Here is a 19,535-nt window from a genome sequence, read left to right as displayed (position 1 = left end):
CCAAGTTATTTATTTATGCTGTAACATGTCAGATCCAAGAATGTATAAAATCAGACAGTTCTCTAGACCCTTTTAAAGAAAATGCCCTTATTTTGGATAAGTGTAGTGTTTGGAATAAGTAATAACATTAGCTGAAACAACTCTATCCTAATAAATTCAGTGGTGTTTGATTCTTTCTCAATAGTTTGTTTTTATTTTTACTAGCAAGTGCTAATCTTGTTTGAGCAGGTGGAAGAATGAGAGCAAAGTGAATATGTGTAATGGAAAATATTTTGAACAGATTGTCTGAAATTTACCAAGATCCTTAGTGCTGACTTGTAGCATTCATCATGATGGTTTGCCTTAAATTTTTATGATAAGATAAGCTGCATTTTCTTGTAGTTCATCAAGTTATGAGAAATAAATTATGATTTTGTTTCTTCTTTAGTTTCCCTTATGTATTATGGAAACAATCATCTGTTGGATATCCCTGTATTTAAAGAAAAATCAGGTGTAATGTGAATGATTTTACATCACTCAGCTTTAGGACTAAGACATATGTAGCTGTTTTAATTATCTAGAGGATTGAGTTTCCCACTACCTGCAGTATTCAGAAAAATACTGCAATGGCATCTCTATTGAAGAGTAAATGAATATATATATATATATATGATATTTTAACAGATACAGGACTGAAACCCTAGTTTCCTGAAAATGTTACTTTATATAGAAATAGGAGTGTATCTGTGTTTGTTTATCGACCTAGCTATCTACTCAGAAGAAATGTGTCAATTAGCTTTTTAAATAAATCAGTACCTATTAGAGAATATGATACAAGTTAACTGAGAATAAAATTGATTAAGGGATTATACAGTTCATGAAGATGGATAAATTCATTCTAAAATTCAGTATTTCTGGCTTCAACTGCAATGCAACTTCAAGAAACCTTTTTACACTTTGTAATGTGCTTCCCATGAAAGATGAGATAAATTGATCATTGGCAACAGGCTGATATTTACACTGCTCCTGTTGACCCATTGGATAACTACTTCAGGAGAACGCGTTTGTTTCCCAGTTTTGCCACAGTGGGTGGCCATGATAATGCACCTCTCAGACATCTAAAAAAAGTGAGAATAAATGAACATGGGTTCTGGATGCTATACTTGGAAATACATCATCATGTTTGTGTGGAAGCCAAAGTGAGTGCAGCACGAATCGATAAATGAGTCCCTTCCTGAGAGTTACAGAACTTTTGCTCAAGAAATCCCCAGTAGCCTTGCTTAAACTTAGCATCAATATTTTCATCCAATTTTCATTCTTTCTTTGCTTCACTGGATCAAATTTAAATTATGATCTGATGACTGGCCCAGCTTCTTCCTGCTACTTCTCCATTTTCTCTGACCAGGATATCTTCTAATACAATTCTTGCAAAATCTTTCCCTGGAGTCTGCTTCTTGGAGAATCTGCAGTAACACTCTGTGACAAAGTCCTTTCTATTTAGGAAGAGGTCAGCTTTTTGTTAAGCTGAGATATTTCAATATTTCTAAAGGTAAATTCCTTACCAAAAAAAAGTTCTGAATGGAGAATAATTATATATAACACATAAGTATACATAATTGCATAAAACACTATATATATTACATCATTGCATAAGTATATGTAATTATAAATATACATATGTGTGTGGTGTGTGTATAATTCTGACACATCACATGACCTGGACTAAGACAATAACCCATTTTTATTTCTAGTTAAATTTCCATTTCTAGTTAAATTTTCCCTGTTCTTTGTAGGGATTTAAAATATATGATAGTAATAGTAATTTTGTGAATAAATCAGCATTACTAAAAGTAATTATTATGTATCATAACATGTGGGAGACTAGAGCATTTATAAAGTATGCAGTTTGGAATAATGAACTCTAGGGTGGTTTCAAACTAAATGGCAAATTCTTCCTAGGAAGTTAGCACCTTAACTAGGCCTTAGAAATGAAGGTGAGTCTTTCCAAGAAGCGGGGAGGAAATGATTGAAGTGGGCATTTTACTGAGAATATAATCATTGCAATCAAAGGATGAACATGAAAATGTATGACGTTTTGAAAACACATGGTATATCCAAGAAAACCCAAAAGTTCTGTGATACCATCAAAAATCTTGAGGAAATACATAGAGATGAGTGAGGCTATAAAAGAACTGACAACCAGATAAAGAACCTGTATTAAGTAGCATAAACATTAATTTGAATGTAATGGGAAGGTTATACAAGGCACTAAACTGCTTTCATTGATTATGTGAGCATTCAGATAGAGAAGAGATTTGAAAGGGCCAGATTAAAGTGATGGGAGATCAGTGAGAACAGAGTATGGTAGAGCTAATAGGCAGAAGGATCTTCGCTGGTGGTCCAGTGGTTAATACTCCACCCTTCCACTTCAGGGGGCGTGTGTTTGATCCCCAATCTGGGAACTAAGATCCCATAACACACACACACACACACACACACACAAGAAACATAATAAAAGGTAGAGATAAAGCAAATTAAATACAGAAGTGGTAGGACTTGACAACTGTAGACAGAAGGATAGGAGTAATGTTGTTTTAATCCTTATTTAGACAGCTGTGTAAGTTGGGAATATTGAGATAACATTGAGGGAGCAAAATTTCATGAAAGATGAAAGAGTATGGTCTCTGGACTTTCTGAGCTTGAGGCGACAGTGTAAACTAAGGAGAGCTACAAGCAGTTGAATGTAGCAGAGTAGAACTTCCCTCTAGATACCTGTTGTAGAATTGAGTTTCCATGGTAGAAGTTAGATTTACAACTTTATTAGATAATTATCTTAGGAAAAGGTGAGTAGCACTCCCTTGATAGGGAGTGAACTACATTAGAATCCAAAGTCTACAAGAAATATCCTCAGGATTTGCCAAAATAAATATTTAACATATTGATTGAATTGATTACTGGGGGAACAACTGAAGTATAAATATGCTAAACAATAAAGAGCAGGTGAGAAAATGGAGAAACCTGGAGTATAATAATTCTTCTAAAAATCAAAATCCTAGGGAAAAACAAGGATATTTTGGATGAACATATCATACTAGGGAGAGAGAATTTCTCTGTAGGATAGAGATGTGAGCATTTTGTGAGCTAAAGAGAAAAACAGCAGAATAAAAGTGTGAAGATATGAGAAATATGAAGGGTGATTGATGGAGCCAGCACCCAGAAGAAATATGTTTCAATTTGCTTTCCACTGAGATAAGAAGCAATAGGACAAAGTTGTAGAAAAAGAGGTGAGCTTAAGTGTGATGGGGGCCTTGCTGGTGTTACAGGGTTTTGGTATTAAAGTAACATTCTACCTGTGGTTCTTTGAGAGTAGAAAGCTATTTGAGAGCTCCTGGAACTGTGTAGAATCTCCTTTGAGGGTAAGGTGATAACAAGCTGAATATGGTGAGGGGGGAAATGAGAGAACCTTTGTGATAATAATCGAAACAAGAAGCTATAGATCTGTGTTAGTAGCACTTAAAATAGCTAACCTTTATAAGGTATTTAGTGAATATTAGACATCATCATGGGCTTCCCTGGAGGATCAATAGTAAAGAAACTGCCTGCCAATGCAGGAGACATGGATTCAACCCTGAGTTGGGAAGATACCCTGGAGAAGGAAATGGCAAATCACTCTAGTATTCTTGCCTGGAAAATTCCATGGACAGAGGAGACTGGCAGGCTATAGCTCATAGGGTAAAAAAATAGTCAGGCATGACTTATTGACTAAACAACAACAGACACTATCATAAAATCTTTATTATTGGTGTTTAGTCGCTAAGTCATTTTTGACTCTTGCAACCCCATGGACACCAGGCTTCCCTGTCCTCCACTATCTCCTGGAGTTTGCTCAATTTCATTCCATTGAGTTGGTGATACTTTGTAACCATGCCATCCTCTGCTGCCCTCTTTCCATTTTGCCTTCAATTTTTCCCAGCATCATGGTCTTTTCCAATGAGTCCCCTATTCACATCAGGTGAGCAAAGTAATGGAGCTTCAGCTTTTGCATTAGTTCTTCCAATGAATATTCAGGGTTGATTTTCTTTAGGATTAACTGGTTTGATCTCCTTGTAGTGCAAGGAACTCTCAAGAGTCTTCTCAAGTCTCTTCTTCATAAAATCTTTATATAGTAACTAGTTTCATTTGGCGGAGAAGGCAATGGCACCCCACTCTAGTACTCTTGCCTGGAAAATCCCAAAGATGGAGGAGTCTGATAGGCTGCAGTCCATGGAGTCACTAAGAGTCAGACACTACTGAGCGACTTCACTTTCACTTTTCACTTTCATGCATTGGAGAAGGAAATGGCAACCCACTCCAGTACTCTTGCCTGGAGAATCCCAGGGACGGGGGAGCCTGGTGGGCTGCCGTCTATGGGGTTGCACAGAGTGGAACACGACTGAAGCGACTTAGCAGCAGTAGCAGCAGCAGTTTGATTGGACAACTACTTATTTTTTAAGTCTATTAACCGATTTGCTTTGATAACCAACCTTCCAGGAGTTGTATAATTCAGATTTACATACTCCTTATTAATAATTCCAGTTAATTTATCTATCTCTATCTCATGTACTAGAATATCTATAGGAACAAAATCCAGAGTTTCAAGTATAGAAATGCAAACATTCAGAGATTGTGTTTTTAGAAATTATTTTTTGAGGGGTCACTCTTGTTACTTGACTTGTTACTCCTTATAACTCACCTATAAGGGAAATGTCTCTAAAGAGGTTCATTATCTTAAATACTGTCTTTCAATAGCTTTTTGTTAAAATATCTGGTTTTTTATGAATGGGTTAGGCTATGTTTATTTGTCTTTAAAATAGCTTCTTGGAAGTAATCCATTTTTTATGGGCCACTTTGATAAAATAATTGGCATTTAAGGAAGTATTTTCTGACACTCATAGAGGCCAAAAGAATTGTCAAACCAAATCCAATTTAAAATCTATATTAGTGTTCACTGTCCCTCTCACATCGTAAGATTTCCATGTGTTCAACTTGCAACAAGTAATGTATCTGTTATCTTTGAGATAGCATGGTATCAGAGGCAGTTTGGGATTTTCACTGAAAAACTGACAACTCTTTGATGGCAAAAGCTGTCCAGTCTTAGGAGGTGATGTCCATTTTGTGTACCCATGAGAATTTCTGTTTGTGTAGTCATGAACCCAGTGAATATTAGTTATGGATCATATTTATTGTAACATCCTAGGTGGCACCAGTTGTAAAGAAGCCGCCGGCCAATGCAGGAGATGTGGGTTCAATACCTGAGTTGGAAAGATCCCCTGGTGTAGGAAATAGCAACTCACTCCAGCATTCTTGCCTGGAAAATCTCGTGGAAAGAGGAGCCTGGTGGTCTACAGTCCATGAGGTTGCAAAGAATTGGACACAACTGAGCATACACAGACACATTCATAGAACGTGTTATTCTGTCACTTTTAAAAGCCCCTTTGCCAGTGGTCTGGTGGCTTCTCATGTGTGACATAAAAAGATTCAAACTCTTACATTCCTCTGGGAGTCTTATTAAGTTAGTGAAATTCTTCACTAATTTACTTCTGTCTCCTTTTCACCACTCTCTTAATCTTGACTTTTGCAAGACCCTGAATATAGATTCTGCCTCATAATTAGGTCTCAAGAATTAATGTAAGTTTTATGTGTAACCAAGTAGAACAGATTGTTATAGCAATTTTTCTCAAAAGATACCACATCAGATCAGATCAGTCCTTCAGTCGTGTCCGACTCTTTGCGACCCCATGAATCACAGCACAACAGGCCTCCCTGTCCATTACCAACTCCCTGAGCTCACAGACACTCACGTCCATCAAATCAGTGATCCCATTCAACCATCTCATCTTCTGTCATCCCCTTCTCCTCCTGCCCCCAATCCCTCCCAGCATCAGAGTCTTTTCCAATGAGGCAACCCTTCCCATGAGGTGGCCAAAGTACTGGAATTTCAGCTTTAGCATCATTCCCTCCAAAGAAACCCCAGGGCTGATTTCCTTCAGAATGGACTGGTTGGATCTCCTTGCAGTCCAAGGGACTCTCAAGAGTCTTCTCCAATACCACGGTTCAAAAGCATCAATTCTTCAGTGCTCAGCCTTCTTCACAGTCCAACTCTCACATCCATACATGACCACAGGAAAAACCATAGCCGTGACTAGAGGAAATTTTGTTGGCAAAGTAATGTCTCTGCTTTTGAATATGCTATCTAGGTTGGTCTTAACTTTCCTTCCAAGGAATAAGCATCTTTTAATTTTATGGCTGCAGTCACCATCTGTAGTGATTTTGGAGCCCAGAAAAATAAAGTCTAACACTGTTTCCACTGTTTCCCCATCCAGTTCCCATGAAGTGATGGGACCAGATGTCATGATCTTCGTTTTCTGCATGTTGAGCTTTAAGCCAACTTTTTCACTGTCCTCTTTCACTTTCATCAAGAGACTTTTGAGTTCCTCTTCACTTTCTGCCATAAGGGTGGTGTCATCTGCATATCTGAGGTTATTGATATTTCTCCCAGCAATCTTGATTCCAACTTGTGTTTTTTCCAGTCCAGTATTTCTCATGATGTACTCTGCATAGAAGTTAAATAAGCAGGGTGACAATATACAGCCTTGATGTACTCCTTTTCCTATTTGGAACCAGTCTGTTGTTCCATGTCTAACTGTTGCTTCCTGACCTGCATACAGATTTCTCAAGAGGCAGATCAGGTGGTCTGGTATTCCCATCTCTTTCAGAATTTTCCACAGTTTATTGTGATCCACACAGTCAAAGGCTTTGGCATAGTCAATAAAGCAGAAATAGATGTTTTTCTGGAACTCTCTTGCTTTTACCATGATCCAGCGGATGTTGGCAATTTGATATCTGGTTCCTCTGCCTTTTCTAAAACCGGCTTGAACATCAGGAAGTTCACGGTTCACATATTGCTGAAGCCTGGCTTGGAGAATTTTGAGCATTACTTTACCAGCGTGTGAGATGAGTGCAATTGTGTGGTAGTTTGAGCATTCTTTGGCATTGCCTTTCTTTGGGATTGGAATGAAAACTGACCTTTTCCAGTGCTGTGGCCACTGCTGAGTTTTCCAAATTTGCTGGCATATTGAGTGCAGCACTTTCACAGCATCATCTTTCAGGATTTGGAATAGCTCAACTGGAATTCTATCACCTCCACTAGCTTTGTTGGTAGTGATGTTTTCTAAGGCCCACTTGACTTCACATTGCAGGATATCTGGCTCTAGGTCAGTGATTACACCATCATGATTATCTGGGTTGTAAAGATCTTTTTTTTATAGTTCTTCTGTGTATTCTTGCCATCTCTTCTTAGTATCTTCTGCTTCTATTAGGTCTATACCATTTCTGTCCTTTATCGAGCCCATTTTTGCATGAAATGTTCCTTTGGTATCTCTGATTTTCTTGAAGAGATCTCTAGTCTTTCCCATTCTGTTGTTTTCCTCTATTTCTTTGCATTGATCGCTGAAGAAGGCTTTCTTATCTCTTCTTGCTAGTCTTTGGAACCCTGCATTCAGATGTTTATATATCTTTCCTTTTCTCCTTTGCTTTTCGCTTCTCTTCTTTTCACAGCTATTTTTAAGGCCTCCCCAGACAGCCATTTTGCTTTTTTGCATTTCTTTTCCATGGGGTTGCTCTTGATCCCTGTCTCCTGTACAATGTCACGAACTTCATTCCATAGTTAATCAGGCACTTTATCTGTCAGATCTAGGCCCTTAAATCTATTTCTCACTTCCACTGTATTATCATAAGGGATTTGATTTAGGTCATACCTGAATGGTCTAGTGGTTTTCCCTACTTTCTTCAATTTAAATCTGAATTTGGCAATAAGGAGTTCATGATCTGAGCCACAGTCAGCTCCTGGTCTTGTTTTTGCTGACTGTATAGAGCTTCTCCATCTTTGGCTGCAAAGAATATAATCAATCTAATTTCAGTGTTGACCATCTAGTGATGTCCATGTATAGAGTCTTCTCTTGTGTTGTTGGAAGAGGCTGTTTGTTATGACCAGTGCATTTTATTGGTAACACTCTTTGCCCTGAGTCATTCTGTATTCCAAGGCCAAATTTGCCTGTTTCTCCAGGTGTTTCTTGACTTCCTACTTTTGTATTCCAGTCCCCTATAATAAAAAGGACATCTTTTTTGGGTGTTAGTTCTAAAAGGTCTTGTAGGTCTTCATAGAACCGTTCAACTTCAGCTTCTTCAGCATTACTGGTTGGGGCATAAACTTGGATTACTGTGATATTGAATGGTTTGCCTTGGAAACGAACACATCATTCTGTCATTTTTGAGATTGCATCCAAGTACTGCATTTCGGACTCTTTTGTTGACCATGATGGCTACTCCATTTCTTCTGAGGGATTCCTGCCTGCAGTAGTAGATATAATGGTCATCTGAGTTAAATTCACCCATTCCAGCCCATTTCAGTTCGCTGATTCCTAGAATGTCGATGTTCACTCTTGCCATCTCTTGTTTGACCACTTCCAATTTGCCTTGATTCATGGACCTCACATTCCAGGTTCCTATGCAATATTGCTTTTTACAGCATCGGACCTTGCTTCTATCACCAGTCACATCCACAGCTGGGTATTCTTTTTGCTTTGGCTCCATTCCTTCATTCTTTCTGGAGTTATTTCTCCACTGATCTCCAATAGCATTTTGGGCCCCTACTGACCTGGGGAGTTCCTCTTTCATTATCCTATCATTTTGCCTTTTCATACTGTTTATGGGGTTCTCAAGGCAAGAATACTGAAGTGGTTTGCCATTCCCTTCTCCAGTGGACCACATTCTGTCAGATCTCTCCACCATGACCTGCCCATCTTGGGTTGCCCCACAAGGCATGGCTTAGTTTCACTGAGTTAGACAAGGCTGTGGTCCTAGTGTAGTTAGATTGACTAGTTTTCTGTGAGTATGGTTTCAGTGTGTTTGCCCTCTGATGCTCTCTTGCAACATCTACTGTCTTACTTGGGTTTCTCTTACCTTGGGCATGAGGTATCTCTTCACGGCTGCTCCAGCAGAGCACAGCCATTGCTCCTTACTTTGGACGAGGGGTATATCCTCACCGCCACCCTTCCTGACCTTAAACGTGGGATAGCTCCTCTAGGCCCTCCTGTGCCCATGGAGCCATGGCTCCTTGGACGTGGGGCTGTCCCTCTGGCCGCTGCTCCTGGCCTCGGGCGTGGGGTAGCTCCTCCCACCCACTGCCCCTGGCCTCAGGCTTAGGGGCCTGGGGTAGCTCCTCCTGCCCGCTGTCCCTGGCCTTGGGCTTAGGGGCATGGGGTATCTCTTCCCGGCAGCCGCCCCAGACCTCGGACGCTAGGTATCTCCTCTCGGCTGCCCCCACTGACTTCAGACGTGGGTAGCATGATATTAGAAACCTGTAATAGAATATATGACCAAATAATGCTTAGCCACAATATGGTTCAACTTATCAATCTATCATTTATTGTCAGGAATATAGCTGATTCCTTAGCCCTCTGTAGTGTGGAGGTATGTGACACACGAACATGATAAAACAATCAAATCTTTTTTTTCTTGAGATGTTTTATTGTTTTATTCCCCTATATTTTTGCAAAGCCTGATTTGTCAGCTGTAGCTATAGCAAAACACCTTTGTTTTATGTGTGGATTAGGCAATATAGTAAGCTGTTGCCACTGAAAATGGACTATCATACTAATGTTTTAAAAGTAAAATGCTGGCATAAACTTTCATTTTGTTTTGTATATTCTGTGTTCATAATATCTTTCTTATTGAAATATCTATAATTATGACCTCTGCATGTTCTTCCAAGAATTTTAACACAATTCTTGGATATTTCCTGCAATCCTTCTTTGCTCAATTCCTCTTCTTCCTGCCCTGACCTTTCATATTGCTTTTACACTTATTATCTATAGTGAAATAGTTAGAGACATTTCTGTGTTGTTAGGTCCTTGGGAAAGTGTTTTGTAAGAGACTTAGGGACTTAAGAGATTTCCCTGGTGGTTCCTATGGGAAAGAATCTGTCTGCAGTACAGGAGACCCTTGTTCATCCCCTGGGTCGAGAAGATTCCTCTGGAGAAGGAAATGGCAACACACTCCAGTATTCTGGTCCGGAGAATTCCCATGAACAGAGGATTCTGGTGGGCTACAGTCCATGGGGTCATAAAGAACTGGACATAATTGAGAAACTAACCCATAATCCTAAAGACCATAACTTCACAAATCTATCAGATATGCCTATGTGATTTTTATAATCCTATTCTATATCCTATGCCCCTGACTAGAGTGTTGACTTCAGTTATTCCCATTTCATAGATTACTGACTTTGTTAATTGTCATTTTGTAGATTAGCAAATGTAAAGAATGATTAATTTATTAACTACTTGGGGAATATATTCTTACAAATAGTACTGGCACTAAGGAAAATTTGTTTTCTGCAACAGAGTCAATAACAGTATATTTTCACTTGCCTGGTAACCAAAGACCAGATTCCTTCTATTTTCACAATTGCTATTATTATTTTTATCCAATTATTTATAAATAACACTTTAATATAAAAAATTGTTTTATAATCTGATGAGAAAGACTAAAAAAGCTGGAAAACATTAAAGAATACAAAATGTCTATTAGTCAAAAAATGTCAAAATATTATTTGAACTAAACCGATTGCTTTATAACTTCTCATTTTAGGAAAATACTGCAGTCCATCCCACCAGCCTTCCATCCCATGCCCACACACTGTTAAAATGTTGAAGCCAACTTGACATTTACTTTTGAAAGTCCACTAACCTACTTCTAGTTCTAATGTATTTTATTGTCAGATAGTGTGTGTGTGTGTGTTCAATTCAGTTCAGTTCAGTTCATTCATTCAGTCCTGTCTGACTCTTTGTGACCCCATGGACTGCAGAACGCCAGACTTCCCAGTCCATCACCAGCTCCTAGAGTCTACTCAAACTCAAGTCCATTGAGTCGATGATGTGAACCAACCATCTCATCCTGTGTCATCCCCTTCTCCTCCCGCCTTCAGTCTTTCCCAGCATCAGGGTCTTTTCAAGTGAGTCAGTTCTTTCCATCAGGTGGCCAAAGTATTGGAGCTTCAGCTTCAGCATCAGTCCTTCCAATGAATATTCAGGACAGATTTGCTTTAGGATTGGTTTATCTCCTTGCAGTCCTAGGGACTCTCAAAAGTCTTATCCAACACCACAGTTCAAAAGCATCAATTCTTTGGTGCTCAGCTTTCTTTATAGTCTAACTCTCACATTCATACATAACTACTGGAAAAACCATAGCTTAGACTAGACAGACCTTTGTTGGCAAAGTAATGTCTCTGCTTTTTAATATGCTGTCTAGGTTGGTCATAGTTTTTCTTCCAAGGAGTAAGCGTCTTTTAATTTCATGGCTGCAATCACCATCTGCAGTGATTTTGGAGCCCAAGAAAATAAAGTCTGACACTGTTTCCACTGTTTCCCCATCTATTTCCCATGAAGTGATGAGACCGGATGACATGATCTTAGTTTTCTGAATGTTCAGTTTTAAGCCAGCTTTTTCACTCTCCTCTTTCACTTTCATCAAGAGGCTCTTTAGTTCTTCACTTTCTGACATATGGGTGATGTCATTGCATATTTGAGGTTATTGATATTTCTCCCAGAAGTCTTGATTCCAGCTTGTGCTTCATCCAGCCTGGCATTTCACATGATGTACTCTGCATGTAGGTTAAATGAGAATATACAGTGTGTGTGTGTGTGTGTGTGTGTGTGTGTGTGTGTGTATACAGAAGTAAAAACTTACCCATCCCACTTTAAGCCACTTTAATATGTGAGTGTACTTAAGTATCTTACTACAAAGAGATTGTTATGTGTTTGTCAAGTTAGCATTCATTAAGTGGAGCACAGAGTATCAAATGAGCTATGGCTTAATCACAGACCACAAGAGAAGTCAAAATAGAGAAGTTTATTACAAATAGCTCTTGAAAGAAGTAAACAGTTGTATTGCTGATCTCATTCACAGTGCCAATTGTTTCGTTGTATCTCACTCTTCACTAAACCCAGGGTAGGCAAGGTGTGAGCTAAAAGGTAGTAGGACACTCAAAAGAGCCATAGGAACTACACACACATTTCTTCTCTCCTGGCTGGCATGGCAGCCATAACACAACCTCTCTCCCAGCTGATGCAGCTTCCATAGCAGCAGCCAAAACATAACTATAATATAACCATAACATAGCCAAAACATAACCTCATATAACACAACCATGATGTCACTCCAGTGTAGCCTCAATGCCGAGCAGCCAGGGCCTTCATGGAGAAGCTTATATATCCCTACAGCACAAAGTAGCTCATTATCAAGCGAGTACCTTGTGACACACATGCTCGGTGCTACAAAGTACCTCAGCTGTTATGTTCATTATTTATAAAACATGGGGCAAGAGAGTATGAACACACCATCTTGGCTAATTTACCCTCTCCCCACATCAGTAGCTTAGAAAGGGATTATGTGGCAGATTAAGGCAGATGCATTTTCAAACAGGCAGGACTTCTAAGTCACAAGAATTTTTTAGAGTCTGTGAGTGAAATATTTTGGGCTTAAGGCCCAATTGGTCAATTCAAACCAGAAGAGTGAGGTTAAGCCAAAGCGAGGATCTTTTCTAAAATGCACATAAAGAAAGGGACTGGGAGTCAAGGAAAACTGCCGATCACAAGGGCCTTTGGGAAGTCATATCAGGAATCTACATTTACTTGTGACTCTGCGGGCTGCCTTCTAGGACCTGTGCTTCCATGAGGGGGCTAGTGGTAGTTTCAGGTCATTGCAGGCCACTTAACCAAACAAAATGGATGCTGAGACAGCAATACAATGGAGTAGCTTAACTGAACTTTCCCAGAGATCTCTGCTCCTTATTAAAAGGCCAGTTGGATAATGCAATTACTTAAACTTTTATCAGCATCCTAAAACTCACAAGTTACTGACCAGTCTATGCATTACTTCCTCTGCATGGTTTTTCCTGATTACAAAAAACAAAACAAAACAAAAACAAAAACAAAACAAAACAAAAAAAAACATGTTTCCTAATCTCCTCACCACCATGAAGAGTCTTTTTCAAATATATGTATATATATATATATATATATATATATATATATATAATAAATGAGAATAAATAGTGCCTATGGGACATAAGCAGTAAATCTGAAAATAAAAAGATAGCCAGAGTTAATTTGAAACTTAAAGGTATTTATTTGAAACATAAAAATTATAAGTCAAGTCAAGTGATGAAAATTCACTGAAATGAAAGGCAACAGGATAAAAGAATTCATAGATTGGATTGTAATCAAAGTGAGAAGGACAAAGCAAGCTTGGTTTGCAAGTAAACTTAAACAAAGACAAGATGAATATCTATTTCATGGGCAGCATTAAAAAAGAAAAAAACTGTTGTGCCAAAAAATTGAATCAGTGTAAAAGGAGATAAATTCAAGGTGCTTCAAAATACAGAATGAAAAAAATAGGATTAGAAGAAGAAATAGAAAAAAAGGAGGAAAGAGAAGCGTTGACTGTGGAATAGGAGGAAGGAGAAGCAGCAGCAACAGCGGCAGCTGTCTCCACCTCGACTTGTGTTCTGTGCTATTTGGACCAGAGCAGGTCAAATAACGAAGACTTTCCTGGGTGGGACGTCACAGAGGACAAGTCATCATGCTTGAGACAAGACGTCTCACTTTAGGATGAAGGCCGCTGATAGACACCTGTATGACAGACAAGGAGATGGTGTGAGTCCGTATAATTCCTGGACTGCTCACACCTCATAGGGACTGTGTAAAGCAGGGTCAGGATGGGCAAGGCACGGCTCAAATGTTCACCTCGGAGCCTTGGCTCTCTTCTCTGTCCCTTTGTAAAAAAATAAATGGTAAAAGAACCACTGCTTAGGTTTTTTAAAGACAACCCTCTCTAGTCTGGAGTCTTGCTTCTTCAGTTCCCTAAGAATAAGCCTAAGTTCTTCAGTGGCTCAAAGCTCCTACTCATTTCTTCAGGGGCGACATCTGCCCTGTGACATAGTTATTCTGAATCCCACGGAGTCCGAAGCTAATGGGACAGCGGAGTCACAGCTGCGGGACACTGCCCTTGGGAAGCAGGCCACTCCCTTCAGTTCTGATCAGTGGCTTCCAGAAGCAGCCCACACCTGGACCGGAGCAAAATCAGATAAAAGTACCTGAAACAAAATATCCAATCTATAAATATTTTTGTGCCTAATTATATATAAAGTGTAAAAGCAGACATTATTTGTAATGAGAGGAGGGGTTTATTTTCATTCATTTTCATTGTTTTTCTTATGAGTTAACAATTTTGATTTATTTGTTTAAAAAGAAAATTTTTCATCACAGCCCTGAGTGGATTCATTCTTTAGAAAGGATAAAGTAAAGGTAAATATATAAATGGAAAGAAAGTCTCGGTAGCTTTAGTCTGCTCCCATATCTCTCTACAACTGTTCTTTTTCATATATATGTGTGTATGTATGTACATATATACATATAATAGTTACAAGTCTTAAAGTCGTAATTCTAAGTGCTAAGTGTGAGTGCATATTGATATTTAATTGACTCTTGCGACACTGTGGATTACAGCCTGCCAAGCTCCTCTGTCCATGGGATTTTCCAGGCAAGAATACTGGAGTGGCCATTTCCTTCTCCAGGGAATCTTCCTGACCCAGGAATCAAACCCAGGTCTCCAGCATGGCAGGCAGATTCTTTACCAACTGAGCTACATAGGAATGTATACGTAATGGTTGTTCAGTTGCTAAGTCATGTCCAACTCTTTGCGATCCCACGAGCTACAGTACACCAGGCTTCTCTGTACATCACTATCTCTCTGAGTTTGCTCAAATATATACTATATTATGTTTGTGTGTGTGTATATATATATGTAATAGCATATGTTTTTTAGCTAATATAGACTTGTTTATTTCATGAAAAAAAGTAGCTTTATGAGAACTTAGAAATATTACTATATTCTCAATGTCTAGAATACTGGCTAGTGTATAAGGTACGCTCTAAAATTTTACCAAATGAAACAAAAGAATAAAGTGATAGAGAATAAAAATGTTACTGATTATGAAGATGAAGCAAAATCACATGGAACAAAAAGACTGGTGAACTATAAAGTAAAACAAAACTACCCTGGGCTGAAGTAAGGAAATTAAGTTTTCCCTGAATTTTAAACTATAAATTTCAAAAGTAATCCTACAACAATCTTTATTTAATTAATTTTATCTTATATTTCTCACTTTTCTCATGTTATATATTTTACCGTGAAATAATTTCGTGTTCAGTTCAGTCACTCAGTCACGTCCAACTCTTTGCAACTCCGTGTGTTGCAACACACCAGTCTTTCCTGTCCATCACCAACTCCTGGAGCTTGCTCAAACTGATGTCCATCAAGTCTGTGATGCAACCCAACCATCTCATCCTCTGTTGTACTCTTCTCTTCTTATACATAAAAACATTTATTAAAAGCTGTGTTGTGAATAAATGTCTATAAAATATACTGTTGCTGCTGCTGCTGCTGCTGCTAAGTCGCTTCAGTCGTGTCTGACTCTGTGTGACCCCACAGACGGCAGCCCACCAGGCTCCCCCGTCCCTGGGATTCTCCAGGCAAGAATACTGGAGTGGGTTGCCATTTCCTTCTCCAACGCATGAAGGTGAAAAGTGAAAGTGAAGTCGCTCAGTTGTGTCTGACTCTTAGCGACCCCATAGACGGCAGCCTACCAGGCTCCTCCGTCCATGGGATTTTCCAGTACTGGAGTGGGGTGCCATTGCCTTCTCTGAAAATATACTATTAGGTATCTCATTTTTATCTATATTTGTATGTTTTTACTCAGATTAAATTAACATGATATTTGTCCCAGAGATACAACTTCATATATACCTGCATATGTATCGTATTGTTGTTGCTTAGTTGATAAGTTGTGTCCAACTCTATTGCAACCCCATGGACTGTAACCTGCCAGGTTCCTCTGTCCATAGCCTCCCCAGACAATGATACTGAAGTGGGCTGCCATTTCCTTCTCCAGGGGATCTTCCCAACCCAGGCATTGAACCCATGTCTCCTGCATAGCAGGAAGATTCTTTACCATCTGAGCCACCAAGGAAATTCCATATGCATTATATATTTAGATATAATTTTTAAAGTTTCATTCTTGTTTTAGAACTACTATTTCTTTCCCATATTTTTAGGCAAATATAAGTGTACGTAAATACAATTTTTACATGTAGATATATGTGCTGGCATAATTGCAATTCTATAGAGATGCAAAGATATTATAGGTGACAAATTTAGGTCTTTGACCATTAAATTCATCTTTGGCTTCTACTCAGTATATAAGTCCCCTCTATAAATAATCCAGTCAAAATTACTCCGTCTCTAGGAGATCAGTCCTGGGTGTTCATTGGAAGGACTGATATTGAATGAAGCTGAAACTCCAATACTTTGACCACCTCATGCAAAGAGTTGATTCATTGGAAAAGACTCTGATCCTGGGAGGGATTCGGGGCAGGAGGAGAAGGGGATGACAGAGGATGAGATGGCTGGATGGCATCATCTACTCCATGGACATGAGTTTGGGTAAACTCCGAGAGTTGGTGATGGACAGGGAGGTCTGGTATGCTGCGATTCATGGGGATGCAAAGAGTCAGACATGACTGAGTGACTGAAATGACTGACTGAATGTAAATACTTTGAGAGTTGAATTATTATAGATTATTATGAATAATGTATACATTTGAGAACATGAGGATACATAAATATAAATGAAAACCATTGATTTGAGAGAAACATTTACAGGGCATTCTGGATCTTTTTTGATTGCTCTTCTCATGCTAGTCTTGGAAAAAATTGTGAAATATAAAGGAAAGGATAATACTATGTATGTCAATAACATTTTGTTTATGACCATGTTATGATATCTTGAGTAACTCAAATGAAATAATATATAGAACTGAATATAAACCTTGAATGTGTTTATATTATGTATAATTGATTATATTCTTTGCAGCCAAAGATGGAGAAGCTCTATACAGTCAGCAAAAATAAGACATGGAGCTGACTGTGGCTTGGATCATGAACTCCTTATTGCCGAATTCAGACGGAAATTGAAGAAAGTGGAGAAAACCACTACACCATTCAGGTATGACCTAAATCAAATCCCTTATGACTATACAGTGGAAGTGAGAAATATATTTAAAGACCTAGATCTGATAGACAAAGTGTCTGATGAACTATGAATGGAGGTTCATGACATTGTACAAGAGACAGAAACAAGACTATCCTCGAGAAAAAGAAATGCAAAAAAGCAAAATGGCTGTCTGAGGAAGCCTTACAAATAGCTGTGAAAATAAAAGTAAAAAGCAAAGGAGAAAAGGAAAGACATACCCATGTGAATGCAGAGTTCCAAAGAATAGCAAGGAGAGATAAGAAAGCTTTCCTCAGCAATCAATGTAAAGAAATAGAGGAAAACAATAGACTGGGAAAGACTAGAGATCTCTTCAAGAAAATTAGAGATACCAAGGAAACATTTCATGCAAATATGGGCTCAATAAGGGACATAAATGGTAGGAACCTAACAGAAGCAGAAGATATTAAGGAGAGGTGGCAAGAATACACAGCAGAGCTGTACAAAAAAGATCTTCATAACCCAGATAATCATGATGGTGTGATCACTGACCTAGAGCCAGACATCCTGGAATGTGAAGTCAAGTGGGCCTTAGGAAGCATCACTAAGAACAAAGGTAGTGGAGGTGATGGAATTCCAGTTGAGCTATTCCAAATCCTGAAAGATGATGCTGTGAAAGTGTTGTACTCAATATGCCAGCAAATTTGGAAAACTCAGCAGTGGCCACAGGACTGGAAAAGGTCCGCTTTCATTCCAATCCCAAAGAAAGGCAATGCCAAAGAATGCTCAAACTATAGCACAATTGCACTCATCTCACACGCTAGCAAAATAATGCTTAAAATTCTCCAAGCCAGGCTTCAGCAATACATGAACCGTGAACTTCCAGATGTTCAAGCTGGTTTTAGAAAAGGCAGAGGAACCAGAGATCAAAATGCCAACATCCATTGGATCATGGACAAAGCAAGAGAGTTCCAGAAAAGCATCTATTTCTGCTTTATTGACTATGCCAAAGCCTTTGACTGTGTGGATCACAATCAACTGTGGAAAATTCTGAAAGAGATGGGAATACCAGACCACCTGACCTGCCTCTTGAGAAACCTGTATGGAGGTCAGGAAGCAACAGTTAGAATTGGACATGGAACAACAGACTGGTTCCAAATGGGAAAAGGAGTACATCAAGGCTGTATATTGTCACCCTGTTTATTTAACTTCTATGCAGAGTACATCATGAGAAATGCAGGGCTGGAAGAAGCACATTCTGGAATCAAGATTGCCGGGAGAAATATCAATAACCTCAGATAGGCAGATGTTGCCACCCTTATGGCAGAAAGTGAAGAAGAACTAAACAGCCTCTTGATGAGAGTGAAAGAGGAGAGTCAAAAAGTTGGCTTAATGCTCAACATACAGAAAACTAAGATCATGGCATCCGGTCCCATCACTTCATGGGATGTAGATGGGGAAACAGTGGCTGACTTTATTTTCCTGGGCTCCAAAATCACTGCAGATGGTGATTGCAGCCATGAAATTAAAAGACACTCCTTGGAAGGAAAGTTTTGACCAACCTAGATAGCATATTGAAAAGCAGAGACATTACTTTGCCGACAAAGGTCCATCTAGTCAATGCTATGGTTTTTCCATTGGTCATGTATAGATGTGAGAGTTGGACTCTAAAGAAAGCTGAGTGCTAAAGAATTGATGCGTTTGAACTGTGATGTTGGAGAAGACTCTTGAGAGTCCCTTGGACTGCAAGGAGATCCAACCAGTCCATTCTAAAGGAGATCAGTCCTGGGTGTTCACTGGAAGGACTGATGTTGAATCTGAAACTCCAGTACTTTGGCCACCTGATTCAAAGAGCTGACTCATTTGAAAAGACCCTGAGGCTGGGAGGGATTGGGGGCAAGAGGAGAAGGGGACGACAGAGGATGAGATGGTTGGATGGCATCACCAATTTGATGGACATATGTTTGGGTAGACTCTGGGAGTTGGTAATGGACAGGGAGGCCTGGCGTGCTGCTGCTCATGGGGTCGCAAAGAGTCAGACACAACTGAGTGACTGAACTGAACTGAACTTAACGGATTCATATATGATTAAATAGGCATTCCTTACAAATAATATATTTAAAATATATTACTTGTTAGAAAATATTTTAGAAAAATATGCTAACATACTATTAAAAGTCAGTGGCAGCATTACAACCCAAAGTTTGACAAAGAAGAAGAAATTAAGGGTGTGGTTATATTTTAATACCAATTTAATTGAAAATAACTTGCGTTTGTTTATATCCAGTCAGAATAAGCTGAGAGAGAGAGAAAGATTTTTCCTCAATTATCTATGAGAAATGAAGTCATTTTATTTTCACCTAAATGATATTTTCCCCTGGACAGCATTTTTTTTTAGAAAATTTGT

The sequence above is a fragment of the Bos indicus x Bos taurus genome, chromosome 20, assembly GCF_003369695.1.
Source record: "Bos indicus x Bos taurus breed Angus x Brahman F1 hybrid chromosome 20, Bos_hybrid_MaternalHap_v2.0, whole genome shotgun sequence".
Lineage (NCBI taxonomy): Eukaryota > Metazoa > Chordata > Mammalia > Artiodactyla > Bovidae > Bos > Bos indicus x Bos taurus.
This window is presented reverse-complemented; position numbering follows the sequence as displayed.